The sequence below is a fragment of the Balaenoptera musculus genome, chromosome 4 (assembly GCF_009873245.2).
Source record: "Balaenoptera musculus isolate JJ_BM4_2016_0621 chromosome 4, mBalMus1.pri.v3, whole genome shotgun sequence".
In the NCBI taxonomy this organism is placed as follows: domain Eukaryota; kingdom Metazoa; phylum Chordata; class Mammalia; order Artiodactyla; family Balaenopteridae; genus Balaenoptera; species Balaenoptera musculus.
Genome location: NC_045788.1, coordinates 98,764,603 through 98,777,098, shown reverse-complemented (window position 1 = coordinate 98,777,098; position 12,496 = coordinate 98,764,603).

The window sequence follows — 12,496 nt, the reverse complement described above, 5'->3', positions numbered from 1 at the left end:
GGTTTGGCTTTTATTTTCCTTATAAGATATGTTGGTTAAAATGGATCTCATTATAATGATGTAGTAACTACTTTTCAATGGGATTTTACTGTGCTCTTTGTTTCCATTGCCTTTATAAATTAGGATATGGCTTTGTTTTAATTACATGTTTTTAATTACCTAGTTATCTAGTTATCAAATAAAAGTGCTACTACTACTGTAATTGGAGGTCATCAAATGCTTAGCAACACCCTCGTGCAGATTATCATTTTGTATTTTAATTAAAGTGTTAGTGCTACACATTCCCTATAGCATCATTTGCTTGGTGTATGTAATTTCATGATTTGATCCAATAACGTAGGAAGACAGGATGCTCTGTATTCAGCTGAAGGGAAAAATCCATAACAAAGACATTACTGGTATTTTACATACATTTTTTGAAACTCAGAGACCTTCTGGACTTCCTTACCTGATAAAGATTTACTGAGTCAATTTGTACCTATATTCCTTTTAAAGAATTTGAAGTGGAAAATGTAATTAGCAGCAACCACAAAAGGCTTTGTAGCAGCAAACATACTATTGTAATATATCTTTTGGTTCAAGATAAAGTAGGTTATGTTTTTACCCCCACTGTTTACACAAATGAATTATTGCTTTATTTTTAAATATTAGATTTGAAGATCAGAGAAAGCTTAGAATCTTTTCAGAGACTAGGTAATTCAAGTTCATCCTATGTATCTTTCATATTAAGAGTAATTTCAAATATTGTGCATCTTCTTAGAGTCTATTCAGAAGTTTTTGGTTTTATAAATTGGTTAATTTATTACTTTCTCTAAAACTTTTATTAAATAAAAATATAATTTTGTTATAAAAGTATTCTATGTTGTATTAATTTCTATTAACATATCAGTTAATACTGATATTCTAACAGACTTTTAATAAATTATCATAGATATAGAAAAAAAAGACTGTGTAAATCATAAGAAATAAAGTTTCTGGGAAAACTTCAGAAGTGCATTCAATATAATTAAATAGATCTCCAAAGGTTAAATAAAAACAAAAATACAGAAAGTAGAAGACATTCACTTTTTTAAAACAAATCAACAAAAGCAATGTAACTAATCACAAAATCAGTGCCTTTAAGAAATGCTACCTTTAAAAAATAGGCCAGTCAATCAGCTAAGGTATTTGTGAGAAAATGAGAAAACCTAGGTTACTTGGTTTAGCTTCACCCTCAATGTTGGGACATTGAACAAGTCATTTTAATCTTTCATACCTAGATGTCATTGGTAATATCTATGTCTATAGAATCCTCAAGGATATTGTAAGACTAATAAATATAAGTAAAAGGTTTTTTTAAATATTGAATAAAAAGTTATGTAAAACAATTCTGTTTCTATCATTAATTATTGAATGTTACATAAAAGTTTCCAAACTAGATTATCAAATGAAACTTAATCATTCTCATTTAACAGATATTAGAATCTATCCTACTTCTGTTTCATCCCTTTCATTTTTTCGTTTTAACATGGAAGAAAAATATACTGTTGTACTTTTTAATACTTTAAGTAGATATGCTACTTGTGTGCCTTATGAAGATCTTAGCATATTTTATATTCATAAGGTACCAGTGATGAAAGGAAAAATAGGCATAATTTTAAAGATAGCCTAACTCTGATAGAAAAAAATTCAAAATGTGATTAGTGTTATGTTACTATGAGAACTTACCACAGAAAAGCTCTCCATTAAAGCCTGGGTGAGAAGTTGTCTGATAACTCGTAATTAATTTTAAAATTAAAGTACACAGTCACAAACACACATTTAGTCCATTTGGGTCATAGTGGAAAGAAGAAAACTAACCTGATATTCCTGGGAGCCCCACAATTCATCCACTCTAACGAGTCAAAATCACCTCTGAGTGAGAACAACACTAAGAACAGTCTTAAAGGAAGCTATGTGCGTGACTGAGAGGGGACGATTACTAGGGGTCATAAGTTAATTTTTAAATAGACACAGAAATGCACAGTATGATGGGAAGCTGAGTAAAAGAAATCTTCCTCTGATTCATCTTGACTCCTCAAATCATTCTCTATTCCCCCAAGAGATCTCAGAAGTGAGAAATGACTTGTCGAATGTGCATGCCACAGAGAACAGCGACCCTCAGTTTTCCTGCAGGGCTCATTCACAAAAGTCAAACAATAATAAAAGAATTACAAATTTATTGCTAGCAAGATGATGCCTCTAGCCCCATGACAGCAGTGCTGTCCAGAGAAAAGGCAGGAACGTAATGCTAACTACCAGAAATGGGTAGTGGGTTTTGCTTCCCACAGAGCTTGTGGGTTGGATTATCCCTTGCAAATGTCTTTTCTTATTTTAAGTCCTTTTCTCTCAGTCAACATTCTTTGCTTTTATCAGTTCTATGAATAAGCAGTTATGACAAGACTTTACATATCAGTGTACAGGGAAAAATAGTTCCAGCAACTTGACTCTAAATTGCAGATGCAAAAATCCACCTTAGGATTAGTTCCTCTTGTCTCTTGTTATCTTTGTCATTTTCTTAATAAAGCTACATTTCCTAAATGTATTTGATAAGTGGGAATTTCATCCTAAGATTGATTAACCTACAGCATTAAAACAAATAAACAAACAAACCAAAAAAAACCACTTTAAATATCCAATGTGCCAAACTGTTAATAAAGTGAAAGTTCTTATGATAAGTTAAATCAAATGTAAACTCACATGAAATGTCCATTTATTAATCTAAAAGTAGAAGGAGGTACTCTGTTAGTTGGCAGACATTATTAAACTAAAAAATTCATGGCTTATGTATATGAGTACCAAATTTCTAAGATCCAAAGGCACTTTAAAATTACAGTGGAACTGTTTCTGGGTTGGCCACCTGAGGTTGAGTTGAATTGTGGCTAATCTAGGCAAGTGGCCCATTTAAAGGATATATGATACAATGTTCATATTATTTTTATAATGCTCTGCAGGTATCATCAATCTGACATTATTCAGTGATTTTCTCATTTTCTAATGAAGAAGATTTAATAATTAGCTAGTTTACTATCACTCCCATATTAACAAGAGTTAGGCTTCATCTATGAGTACTTTATGTTTGTCAACACTGATGGGAAATTTAGAATTTTTATCTGCTAGCCTCTATCAATTCTGATTAGCAAGATTTCATTTCCTTACTACTATTAGTTCAAAATGAAATATAAAAAGTTCTTCTTGCTAGAATACTTTATATTTGCAGAAGATTTAGGTATTCGTGTGATGTTCTTAAATCAAATAAAATTTTATGCATCAAAAATTATGTGTGGCTAAAGACTATTTTTAATGTTTAAAAACTTTTCTGTGGCAGAAAATTTCAGCAAGCAACTCTGCTCTTTTCCTTATAGACATATGTAAAAACTGTCTACTGTAAAACTTTCACAAATTCTTAAATCTGCAAATTCCAGTGTAACATATAATTTACTCCATACAAATTTCATAAAGTTTAACCTCCTCAGAGACACTGCATGATGTGTAGAAAATAAAACAGAATTGAGATGTCAACCCTAGGTGTTTGGCCTGACCTGCTAGTTACGTCAGTCATTACTCAACCCATCATAGATCAATGGTTTAATTTTGTGACTCTTATGCCTAGACCAGTGGAGTTCCTTGAAAATATTCAATATCTCAAACATCAAACTGTGAAGGCAAAGTGTCTGTTGTACACAATGCACTATGCCAGCCACAAATTTGTTATTATGACTGATGGGTTCCTTATTATAACTGGATTCTGAAGCAGGCGTATTGCAGTCACTCACTCACAAAACTTCTCTCTCTCTCTCTCCCTCTCTCCCCTCCCCTCGACCCCGCATCTCCATCTCTGTCTCTCCCTTTCTCTGTCTCACACACACAAACACAATGTACAAACACAGCTGATAAGCATCTATTGACTCTTGTTGCTAATATTCAGTTTAAAGTACTTGATAGAATGCAATAGAGGAGAAGATAAAGCAAAGAAAAAATATAGTAAATAGAAAATACAAAATAAAATGGCATATATAAAAATAAACATATCAACAATTACAATAAAAACATAAATGGATGAAAATATCCTATTAAAATTGAACAAGTAGCCCATTCCTACAATCAACTACTATATATACGGCACTATTAGACTCTGGAGGATTTAAAGAGGTAGAAGTAGAATTTGTTTCCTCATGGAGTTTACAAGCCCCGAGTTATTTTTTGAATCAAAGAATGAAGTACTGCCCCCAAGAACAAGTCAAATCACTTTCTTTGATCTTTTCCAATGTTCAGGGAAAAGCCCATATTTGTCCATACACAAGTCACTTCATGTAGCTACCATTTTGATAGGGTTATTTCCTAAATATTGTCGCATTTCCTTAAAGAAATGTACAATGTGCACCCCCAACACTGGCATCCCCAAATGAAAACACTTTTATTGCCCTTAAGGATTTTTAGGTGTAAAAGTGTGTTTTAAACATAAGAACACAACTGAACAGTATCACGTTTAAATTTATTTTCAAACAACTAAAAAGGATATGCAAAGTAGATTACTCTAACCTTGCCCAAAGACTGTGATTTAATGAGATACCCTCTCTCTTACCCTCAGTTTAGACCAAAAGCAAAACTGACAACTCAGGTGGAGAGGTGGTAAACAAGAAATGAAACTTGGCCCGTGGTTTCATGTTTAAAGCAAAAAAAAAGAGTCAGATTCAGAGGAGTTGAAGGTAATGCAATGCAAACTCGACTTGTATGCATTAATAAAAAATAGTTTCAAATTAGTAAAGAATTGAAAAAAAGTCAATGCAGAACTGCATAATTTACACAATCTTTAGGATTTCAAATTACAGTAACTTCACTTATATAATTCAAACATAGAAAAAATACTGACAGTAAATTTATGAAAATATTTAGCAAAGTAAATAATCAAAGATGGCCAAATTAAAATTTAAAAATATAATTTTACCTATTAAATTGGCAAAGGTTTAAACATTAAATACTGAAGCTGAGCAGGATAAGAGGTGTGGAGTGTGGGCAAGACTTCTTGGACTATTGATTGAGCATAATTTGATTAAGCTTTCTAGAGGATATTTAGAAACATCTTTGAAAAGAAATCCACTTCTAGGATTTTACCCTGGAATGTAATTATGGCCACGTGCAAAGATATACATACATGCATTTTTACTGCAGCATTGTTTGCAAAAGTGACTGGTACATATTAAGAGCTTGATAAGTAATAGTTGAGAAATAACTCCATTTTAGAGATGGAGAAAATAAAATTCAAAGAAATCAAATTTCACATAATTCTTAATGGACTGAACCAAAAATGAAACCTGATTTCAATTAAACCCATTTAGAATTGTCTATGCAATTCCAAAGCTCATGCTTTTTCCACATCACCATATTTTTTTTCTCTGATTCCCAGGCTCTTTAATAGACTCAACATCACAACCTTCTCTTGGTTTAGTTTATTCTCTCTATATAATAATTTCTCAAATTCAAACTATATTTCTTATCTTTTCCAATGCAAATATCTCAAATCACCAAACCCTTTGCCTATTCATGACTAACATTGCTTGAGGGGGGAGGAAGCCCATTTTATTAAAAATACTTTTCTTTTTAAAAGAAAAATGTTATCTTGTAACATGTTTACCATGATCTCTTAATTGTGACCTATCCGAAATGGCATATTCCATCCAACAGTCACTAAAATCCTTATCTAGAAAAACAAATATGTGCTCATGTAAGAAATGGACAGTTATCTATTTTACTCCCCCTCACACCCAACCCCACATTAAAGGATAGTAGCACTTATGACAGTGGCTCTCACAGGAAAATATTTTTTTTTGAAGAGCATATACGTACTAAGTAAGAATCATAGTCTCATTTTCTTTATCCCTGAAAATTTTTCTAGTCCCTGATTTCTTAGAATATACCCACAGCAAGAAGAAAAATAAATCTAATGTCAAAGCTCACACTATAGACTGTGTGTCTGTGGGCAATGCAGCCTAAACCGGTCCAGAGGTTTAAAGTTTCACCATCTTTCTTATTAAGTGCTATTTGTTATGCCAAGAAGTTGCACTGGTCTGTGTGCAGAAAACATTCAGTAGCCAGTGCTCCTGTCTTTCAGGAACTTTGTTTACACTTTCCAGAGCGCGTGTTTGTATAAATGACTTCCTAATTTTAGTAGGGACTCCCAAATGTAGTTTTGAGAAGCACAGGAGTTTCTCAAATTAGGAACAGTATAAACTGCCCCAAACATAAGGTAAAAACTTGATTGAAATTTACATTAAATAAGAAATAATATTTACCATCCAGCATTTTTAGGAGGCGGAGTTAAGAATGTTAGGAAGTAAAATGATAATAAGGTTAATAATTACTGGCCCACAATCAAGGAGAAAAGGAAACATAATATTTAAGAATAAGAGAGCATGGTACTCGAGTATTAAAACATTTATTTTTTAACAGCAAAGAATAATTACCTCAGCTCACTTTATTTAGGGAGTATATTAAAATGTTAATAATGGTTTTTTTAGATAGTAGAAACAAGGACAAATTCACTTTTTCATTTTGATTTATTTTTCTTTACATTTTTTTGAATACTTTAAATTTCCTATAATGAATATGTATTTCTTTTTTAAACTTTAAAATAAAGGGTGCTGGAATAAATGTCACATGTGGCATAAAACACATATTAATATTTCAGTACAACTTTGCCTCTTCCTCTAAAGGCAAAATAGGGATTTTTTAAATGTCATATTCAATTTTAAATTTCATATCCGTAACTTTGGGATGATTTAACTTTGGACAAAGCTTTATCAAATTAAATCTCAATCAAATCATAGTTGTTGTCATATCAAATGCAGCAAGTCATTGTTTAGTTCAAAGATTCCAATTTACTTTTACTAAATTGACTTGCCCATTAAGTCAAATGTCAGCCTAGTTTGAGTACGTAGATGCAGTTTTTATGTTATTTTTAAAGATTTAAACTTTTCAATTAAGTGCAAATTAGAATTGGTTCAATAGAATGATAGCATTTGGAATAAATTGGGACTTACCAACTTATTCCAAATGCTCTCTTCTAAAACATTTGAAAATAATATGATATTTCTGGAAAAGTGCAAATATTTCCAAGTGAAAATTTTCTAAAGTAATGAACTTTTTATTTGAGCAGTCTTACGAGGATGAATGTTGACTTTTAACATTTTTCTCTTTCACTTGGATTTACCTAGAAAGTTTTCTAGTAGCGAAGATGTCTAAAGATTGTTTACGAAGCTCTCAAGGAAGGAAAACCACTGGCCTGATGTCAGTTTTCCACTGTAACGGTACAGCTCTGTTAGCAAGAAAAATGCACAGGGAAAATGACTTGTAATAAATATCTATAATTCTCATTGCAATGACTTTTTAAAAGTGGAGATTAAGAATGAAATCTGTTTACTGAGTATTCATTTGGTACCAAGGAACTTTTAAGTGGTTAACATGTATTATCACATTTAATTTAACACAGTCCACCTTCCTTCCCTGTCTTTTCCCACAGGGGTCAGACCTCCATCTCAGTCCTAGGGTCTCTCCCCACCTTCTCTACCTCCATCTCCCAGTAAATCTCTTGCCTACTCTTGTCATGAGGGCTGCTTCTCTGCAAACTGGAACTAACATGTGAAGAAAAATGTTTTTTTCTCTGAGAGAATATAAATTTTCTGAGGGTTCAAGAATTCTTTTGGGAAATGCTTTCCTTCAGACATGTCAAAATGCAGCATTCTACACAGTGGAATAACAAGCATTTTATACGTTTTCATACTGTTAAAGTCATATATAAAGCAGAGAATTATAAAAGGGTGCCTCTGAGAAGTATCTTGATTAGCTGGCTTAAGAAAAGTCCTGGATGACACCTTAGGTAATAGGTAATAGTTCTTAGTACTATAATGGTGAGTAATATTGCAGCTATTATTAGAGTTTATTTGCACCTTTCTCCCACTTCCCTGGAAAATTTAAAGGAAGAATGCCTTAAAATAATGGCATAACTACAAAACTATAATGTGATGTAGTGGGAAACATAAAGGCTTTAGTATCAGAAAAATTTGAGTTGGAAACCATAACAACAAAGCACAAGTTACTGACATTCTCTGCCTCAGTTTCTAACCTGTTAAATAACACTGTTTTCCATGGAGTTGTTGAGGTGGATCACACAGTAATGTCTGTTTTGGTTTTATATTCTTTATTAATCCTGTATGCATAAACACAAATATATAGTTTAACTAATTTAAAGTAATTTAATTGTGAGGACTTAAAATTTATCAAGTTGTTGTTGAAGTATATATATGTTACATAAACTACACATAACTCTATATATTAGGCATAATATATACATACCTAAACATGCAGACCCAAAAAAGCAGCATCCTCGTTTACTCTTTAAATAAATTATTTAAATTTATTAAATAATAAATTTATTTTAGCTCTTGGGCAGCAAGTTTTATCAATTACGTTTGAGAACTATTTTTATTCAAAGCATTATAAGACATTTATTATTTAGTTCTAGCTAGTGCTGTAACAGAAAATACCTTTAAAGAGATAAGACAATCAGTCCTTATCCCTGTGACTCTTATGTCTTTCCTTAGAAGTCTCTGTAAGTAAAGTTTTTCAGCTGGGTTAATTAACACAGCTGTGTGTGTATACCTGTAACTCTATCCGAAATTATATATAAAGAGGGAGGGAGGGACTTAAGGATCTACCAAGCCACGGTTTTGCTCTGAAGATAGGAGAAAGCACTAGCTATAGGCAAGAAATTCTCTCTTTGAAAGTCAAAGTCTTTCTTGGCTTTGACATTTTTGATGACTTAAAGTGCAGAAAAATCTACAAATACAGATCTGCAAATGTTTAAAATGCTCCATCAAAGATCAAAATATCACAAACATTTTATTTATTCCTCTATGTAGAAAAAATAAGAAATAGATATAATATTTTTCCCACTTGTCTATAACTGTGGTGCCTACAACACTGCCCTCTGGAAAAATCAACTCTGTTTTGGGGCAGGGGTGGGGTTGGCAGAGGGACAAGTAAGGGAATGGGAGATAGCATCATCATTGTTGCTGATTTTCCATTTATTTTAGGAAAAAAGTTCCTCCCTGTAGTTTTCTTGTATCTAAAATGACTAGCCAGCTAAGCTGTTGGGAAGGCTTCTCAGGGAGAGTTAGAACAGGCAGGTGAAGCCTGGGAGAAAAATTCATGTTCTCCAGCTGCACTTTAGCTCTGCACTGTGAGGACACTGACCCAGTGGGAGAGCGGAATGACCTCGTGGCCACCACTCCCTCCCTACCCTCCACCATTGGGGAACCCTGCCAACAGCGGCTACCGTGATTGGATTACTTCAGCCACTGAACCATCTTCACATGAATACGTGGCTTCCATCTTAACACTAATTTTTCTTCAGCCGTTTCTGTTTTTGTGCCTCTCTGCTTTCCATTAAATTCAAAACAGCACTAATTTTTTTAATTGAATGAAAGATGCTTTAAATTCTATAGTGCTTTACAATTTTCAAAAGTTTCACACACATGATTTCATATAATCCCATAATAACCCTTTTTATTCCTCCTGCCCCTAACTTGCCCCTCCCCCCTTCCCTCTCCTCACTGGTAACCACTAGTTTGTTCTCTATATCAGTGAGTTTGCTTCTTTGTTGTTTTATTCACTAGTTTGTTATATTTTTTAGATCCACATGTAAGTGATATATATTTGTCTTTCTCTGTCTGACTTATTTCACTTAGCATAATGCCCTCCAAGTCCATCCATGTTGCTGCAAATGGAAAAATTTCATTCTTTTCTATGGCTGAGTAGTATTCAATTGCATAAATATATATATATATATATATATATATATATATATATATATATATATATATATATATATATATATATATATAACACATCTTCTTTAATCCATTCATCTGTTGATGGATACTTAGGTTGCTTCCATACCTTGGCAATTGTAAATAATGCTGCAGAGAACATTGGGTTGCATGATCTTTTCAAATTAATGTTTTTGTTTTTTTCAGATATATACCCAAGAGTGGAATTGCTGGGTCATATGGTAGTTCTATTTTTAGTTTTTTGAGAAACCTCCATACTGTTTTCCACAGTGGCTGAGCCAATTTACATTCCCACCAAGAGTATACAAGGGTTCCCTTTTCTCCACATCTTTGACAACATTTTTTATTTGTCTTCTTTTTGATGATAGCCATTCTGACAGATGTGGTGATATCTCCTTGCGTTTTTTATTTTTAAGTATTATTATTTATTTATACATTTATTTATTCATTTATTTTATTTTTGGCTGCATTGTGTCTTTGTTGTCCTGTGCGGGCTTTCTCTAGTCGCAGTGAGTGGGGGCTACTCTTCGTTGCAGTGTGCGGGCTTCTTATTGCGGTGGCTTGTCTTTGTTGCGGAGCACGGGCTCTAGGCACATGGGCTTCAATAGTTGTGGCTCGCAGGGGCTCAGTAGTTGTGGCTCGCGGGCTCTAGAGCACAGGCTCAGTAGTTGTGGCGCACGGGCTTAGCTGCTCTGCGGCATGTGGGATCTTCCCGGACCAGGGCTCGAACCCGTGTCCCCTGCATTGGCAGGTGGGTTCTTAACCACTGCGCCACCAGGGAAGCCCTCCTTGTGGTTTTGATTTGCACTTCCCTGATGATTAGTGATGTTGAGCATCTTTCATGTGCCTGTTGGCCATCTGCATTTCCTCTTTGGAAAAATGTTTATTCAGTTCTTCTGCCCATTTTTTAATCGGGTTTTTTTTTTTTTTTTGATGTTGAGTTGTATGAGCTGTTCATATATGTTGCATATTAACCTCTTATCAGTCATATCATTTGCAAATATTTTCTCCCATTCAGTAGGCTGTCTTTTTGTTTTGTCAATGGTTTCCTTTGATGTGCAAAAGCTTTTAAGTTTAATTAGGTCTCATTTGTTTATTTTTGCTTTTGTATCTTTTCCTTTAGGAGACTTCAAAAAAATATTACTGCTATTTTTGTCTGCCTATGTTTTCCTCTAGGAGTTTTAACATGTTAAAAAACATGAGCTTTTTAACATGTTAAATGATTGGTTTTTTCCCTTGCTTTACTGCAAAACACAGAAAGTGAGAAACAATGAAAGCATGACCTTTAGAAATAATGTATTTGAAATTTTCAATGTAAAAATCTAGTTAAATTCAGACTCAAAGTCAGTTAAATTTCATGTGCCAAATTTCAAATGGAAATTTGGTTCTCTGCATTTTAAAATTTATAACATTCTGTTTATAATTATAAAATTTATAATATTCTGTTTAATACAGACATATCACAATGTGCATGGTAGATCGAATTAAAGGCTTATTTATATAATTTTTTATAGAATACAACACAAACATTTCTTTCAAAGGAATTGTAAATCATCTACTTCAACCCACTCATTTTTCAAATGAGGAAATTAAGTGAAGGGTCTTATTCAGAAGCAAAAATCCTTCGCGTTTTCTAAAAACTCATTGAGCCTGTACACATGGGTACAATTATAAATGCTGTTAAGATAGTGATACATTTCAGTTCCAGGTGGTACGTAGCCACTGTCCTGAGTACTCTGAGTGCTCACCTATCATGGCCTTCTGTCCCCTTCTCCAGGAGCTCCTGGACCCTTCAACATCAACCAACTCAAGGGTTAACACTTTGTAAGCAGGAGGGCTTTGGGAGACAGGCTCCTGCACAGACAGAAGTGGTGCCCACGAGGGTATAGGTTGTTAAATAGTTTTGAGCATCACCTCTGCCTGCAGTCAATGACAGAAACTTAAATTCCCAGCTGTACTGGACATTTGTTGATTGAGCCAGCAACCATTCACAAGCTTTACTCCCACCCCCAGGCAGTCATCTGTCTGCTTCTTCCCAAAGCACAGCTCATGCGTTTTGGTAAAAGTTGAACCCACTCTCAGCCCCATGGAAAAGCCTTCACAGACTTCAGGTCCTCAGTACCTTCCAGCCCCTGGCCACAGTCACCACACGGTGAGCATGTGACCAGCCAACCAGGCTATTCAGAACGCCGGCTTAGCCTTGCTCTCTCCCATCCGGGCTCTATTAAAACTTGCAGCCAATTTAAAAACTGAGTTCTTACTGGCATGGCCAAGCTGCTAAATCAACGAACCCTAACTCCTCCCTACGTCTGGACTTTCCAGTCACCTGAACCTAAGCCCGTTTGTTGTCTTCTCTTGTTGTTTAAGCCCGTTTGATTTGGGTTTTCTTTGAAACCTTAAAGGATCTCCAAGTTGTCCCAGCAGTTTTGCCAGAATTCTCCAGTATACCACTTTAGTTAATTACACCACAAAGTTATAAAACAAAGTAGAATTTCCCAAAATGTGTTCCAAAGAGCACAAATTCCAGGAAAAGCTAATAGTTATTATGGTCCTGGAGAGGAACAGCTCAATAAAGTCAGTAAAATAGACCTGGATCCTCTAACAGAGAAGATTTGCGGTGTACTCAAAAT